Below are 4,409 nucleotides of genomic sequence, written 5' to 3'. Positions count from 1 at the left end.
CCCCACTGGACGCACATCCTGTCCCTGGACAGAGGGACAGGATCGGGGGGCTTTGAGTCACAGTGGCCTGGGGACAGACCCAGGCTCAGCTGCAGGGCTGCTGGCAACTGTGGAGGTGAGGGACACAGAGGAAGGGATCCAGGCTTTGGCTGGGTGGGCCTTGGGGAGCTGGTGGGGGTGGAAGGCTTCCTGGAGGAGGAGCCCAGGGCCTGCCCCACCCATGCTCCTGCCCGAGCAGTTGTTTACTCTGAAAGAGTGAGGGGAATGAGCCTCCCGCCCTGATCCTGGCTAGAGCCAAGTTGACATTCCTGGAATTCTGAGAACTGTGTGTAGTTTTGGGGGCGGTGGTGGCCTCCGCTTCCCGGGCTCCTCCCTCCAGCTCTCTGACTTCCCAGGAGAGGCCATGGGGAGCATCATGGCTGCCCCACCTTAGCCCGCGTGTGTGCCTTCACCAGCGGTGTTCACGGAGGCCCCTTCGGGCGTTCGGGCGTCTGGTCCTGTCGTCTGTCTCTACTCTGCCTTGGCTCAGCCCCGACCAGGGGACCCTGGGGAGCCTCAGAGGTCAGCCCTGCCCCCTGCCCCCGGTGACCACGTTCCTCTGTGTGTGTGTTGGGGGAGTAGCTGGCCACGGGGCAGGCTCTGCTCGGGGTGGCAGGAGGGAGCCGTGGGGGCCTAGGGCGCTGGAGGGGGTGGGGGGCCTCGCCTGCCTGCAGGGGAGGGGGCGCTCGCTTCTCCTCTCGGCGTGCAGTGTCAGCACAGATGTGGCCCAGGCCTCCGGCCAGAGAGAGCGCCAGTTTCTTGAGAATGGGGTATCCTGTCCCCGGTGGTGGAGGCATAGTGGGGGGGGGGGGCCGAGCTCACATGTGGTTGGGAACCCGTGAGCCACATTTCCTGCCAGAAGAGGGTCACTGCAGGGCAGCCCGGGACGAGGAGAGATCAGCGGTTGAAGTTGTTGCTGCCGAGAGGCTCTGGCCCAGAGCGGTGCCCTGCAAACAGGCCGGCCTGGCCTGGGAGTCAGCTGACCCTGCTCACTGGTCCTGGCATCAGTTTCTCCATCTGTAAAGTGGGTGGCACCAGGAGCTGCCCAGCTGGAGGGTGGAGATGCTGGCTTTGCAGGCCTGGCCCCTGACCCCTCCTGTTTGGGTGCATGTGTGTGCATACAGGGTGTGCAGGGTGGGGTGGTCCCGTGAACATACATGCTCAGATGCTACCCCAGGGCCAGACAGGCCGCTTGCCTGCTGTATCCACACTAGCCCTTGGCCCTGGGGGCTCAGGGGTCGTGAGTGGTGCTGTTTGAAGCTGTGCTTGAGGCTGGACTGGCCTTAAGCTGACCACCCTCTGGACAAGCCTGTGTGCCGGCCGGGCTCCCCGAGGGGCGCACACACTTGGTTACCCGAGGCAGGAGGCTCCCAGTGCCTGGGAGGTGGAAATGCGGCCCCCTCAGGGTCCTAATTGTGTCCCCTCCGCCACCACCTCCAGCAGAGACATACCTGGGGGGGGGGGGAGCAGAGGTGTTGGGGGAAGACCCTCAGGTTGGGGTTGGCCTTGCTGGGCCTGGGAGAGTCTGAAGGCCCCTTGGTGGCCTCTTCGCAGGGACCCCTCTCCCAGAGCTGGTGCCGGAGCCCCCTGGAGGAGGCTGCCGTTGGGGTGCGGGGAGGTGGCCTTGCCTGGGCTCTGTGCGGGGAGGGTGTGCAAGGTGGGGGCCGGGCGGGGCCAGCATAGGACTGTTTGTGGGGGCCTCCGGGCTCCTGCAAGCCGCCTCCGAGCCTGCTCGGCCGGGGGCCCCGGGTAGGCTGGCGGCTCTGCTCTGCCTCCGATCTGCCTCTCAGCCGCTGGGGTCGGGCTGGGCCACCTTCTCTGTTTCAGCTTTTGGGGTGGTTCCTCTTTGCGTGGGACCTTGGTTGGCCGGGTAGGTGCCCGTGGCCTTCTCATGGCCTGGGCTCCCTTGGGGTGCCCTGCTTGCTCCCCAGCCTGGAGCCCTGGAGAGTCGGAAGGCCCAGCCCAGGACGGCGGGTGTGCTTGTCTGGGGCTCTCCCTCGCCCTGCCCTTGCTGCAGGTGCGGTCCCCGGGGGACGCAGGCGTGTCACCCCTGCATCCAGAGGAAGCCCAGAGCAGGGGAGAGGGAGGAAGGCTTCCTAGAGGTGGAGGCTGGGCCCGCAGAGGGACGGAGACAGCTCCGGTCCTGTTCAGCCCCTGCACCCTCTGCGCCAACTGCAGGCTCCCGTCTGGGCCGCCCTACATGGGAGTGGGGGGCTCTGGACTCCTGGAGGGGCACTGTGGCTTCATTCATGGGGGTCCCAGGGCTGCCTTGGGGGTCAGGGCGGGAGTGCGGCTGTGCAGTGGTCTCATCCAGCCTCAGCTTTGCGTTGGCCACGGGACTTCCTCACGTACGGGGCCTAGGAGGGTTGGGGGGCCCTGGTGGATCTGCCTTTCCCGTGCCCCCGCCCAGGTGCCGAGGTCTGGGGCTGTTGGGGGCGCAGTAGGGTATGATACATGGATTTTAGAATTGGATTTAGAATGGATTTCTAGAATGTTGCTGTGGGCTTTGGGCCCCATCGCGTTTGGGAGGGGGCTCGTCAAGGCAAGTGGGTGAGGTGTGCCCCCCGCATTGCCCGTGCTGCCCCACCAGGCCTGAAGCCCCTCCCGGGACGCTTCATCCCTGGGCACAGGTGAACCCTCTCTCCACTGAGGTTCTGGGGAGCACACGGGGAGGAGTGGGCCCGGTCTGCGCAGCGGCCCCTCACCAGCCCCAGGCACAGGTCTGGGCGGGCTGGCGGGCAGTGGGCGGCCCACAGGAGACGGGCGAGAGAGAGTGGACGCCTGCCCGGTGCAGCCCCCCAGCCCCGGGCTGCCGAGAAGACCACCTGCCCCGCCCCCAGGCTGCAAGAGCACTTGGTCTGAGGAGGGAGAATTGGGGGCCCTGGCTGGGATGCCCTCAGAACTGCCCCCTCCCATGTGAGCTTGGAGCCCCCTCCTCAAAACCCTGGCTGGTGGGGGAGGACGGGACCCTCCCGTGAATGCTGATGGCAGATGAACGGGCCTGGTGAGTCATCCCCAGCTGGCTCTGTGGGGAGGGAGTGAGGTTGGGGGCTCAGGGCACATATCTGCCCTGAGCCAAGGAACGGGTGGGGTGCAGAGCGCCTTGGGGGAGGTGGACACCGAAGGCTGACCTCTAGGGGGTGGGACAGCACGCCATGGCCTGTGCTGTGCGAGAGTTCCCGCTTCTGAGCACGTGCGTCCTCTGCACGCATGGCCCCACGTGTGCTGTGTGCAAGCCTGCATCTCGGGACGCGTGACCCCCGCCCCCCAGCTGCCCTCTCCTGCCCCTGCAGGGACCTGGTCCTGAGTGGAGGGCTGCTCCTCACCCCCCAGGAGCCTGTCCTGTCGCGGGAGCCTCCGCCCTGGCCTCCAGCGTGGCCGCGCTCCCTTCCCCCGGGCTGCAGCCGCCTTGGCTGTACTGAGCGCGGGCCCAGCTGCAGAGGAGCCGAGCAGCACCTGGCTTCGCTGCGGCAAGCCCAGGTAAGTCCCAGTCCGGCCGGGCAGTAGGGGGGCCTCGTGGGGCGGACGTTGTGGGGGACGGCGACAGCGACAGCTGAGTGAGACGGTGAGAAGGAGCTGAGTGCACCCTCGATGCTGGGACCCAGCGTGGGAACCCAGGCCGACTCCCCGTTCTGGCCCCTCCCTGCCCCGCTCCAGCGTGATGGGGGTGGAGAGGTGAGCCCTGGGCTCCACGGGGAGTCCCGCCGGCACTGCTGTCCCCCCCACCCCCAGCTTCTTTGAGGAGGACAAGGCTGACGAGCTGGCAGCACGTTTATTTCGGCCCCTGGAGGTCCAGCCGTGCCCCCCTGCTTGTATCTAGTCCTGGCCTGCAGGGGTGCTGTATGGGGGCGGGTGGTACCCGTGTGGGGGTCACGGCCGGGTCCTCCCTTGGCCCTCCTGTGCCCACAAGGACACTCCGAACACCCAGTCCCACACGTGGACATTCCTGGGTTTTCCACCCTCGACTCGGGCTGCGGGGCCAAGGGGGCGCTGGGGTCGCCAGGCTCATCGCCTGCCACTTGCTCCCTGTTTTCTCTAGGGCCTGGGTGGGGGCCTCTACCACCTGCTTCTCCACAGCACCTGGGGCCCAGACATACCAAGGACCTCTGGGAGGAAAGAGTGCGGGGGAGAAGGGCCGTGGGAAACCCTGGGCCGGACCCTGGGGCGTCCCCACTCCCTGCCAGCGCCGCTCTGGGGGTGGAGCTGCAGTTCTTGGAGGAGCCCTCAGGGGCCTCGGGGCCCAGCGAGGCTGCCAGACCTCACTGGGTCCACAGCCCCCCATACAGTCCTGTCTGGCTGGTGCACAGCCCCCCAGACCTGCTGTCCCTGCACCATTCAGTCTCTGATTTGTCACCTTGTCAGTGTCACCC

General features: G+C 67.1%; 1 protein-coding gene across 1 annotated transcript in view; it reads left to right on the top strand.

The window, feature by feature from the left end:
- The first annotated feature begins 252 nt into the window (after window positions 1-252).
- The window catches only part of TSPAN4 (tetraspanin 4), an 18,016-nt gene continuing 13,859 nt past the window's right edge, over window positions 253-4,409 (top strand). Inside the window, exons 1-2 of the mRNA XM_077773398.1 lie at window positions 253-561; window positions 3,333-3,519. The gene's annotated coding sequence lies outside the window, so the exon portion shown is untranslated. The remainder of the gene's footprint in view (window positions 562-3,332; window positions 3,520-4,409) is intronic.

Source organism: Crocuta crocuta, unplaced genomic scaffold (genome assembly GCF_008692635.1).
Source record: "Crocuta crocuta isolate KB4526 unplaced genomic scaffold, BGI_CrCroc_1.0 scaffold1161, whole genome shotgun sequence".
Lineage (NCBI taxonomy): Eukaryota > Metazoa > Chordata > Mammalia > Carnivora > Hyaenidae > Crocuta > Crocuta crocuta.
This window is presented reverse-complemented; position numbering and strand designations above follow the sequence as displayed.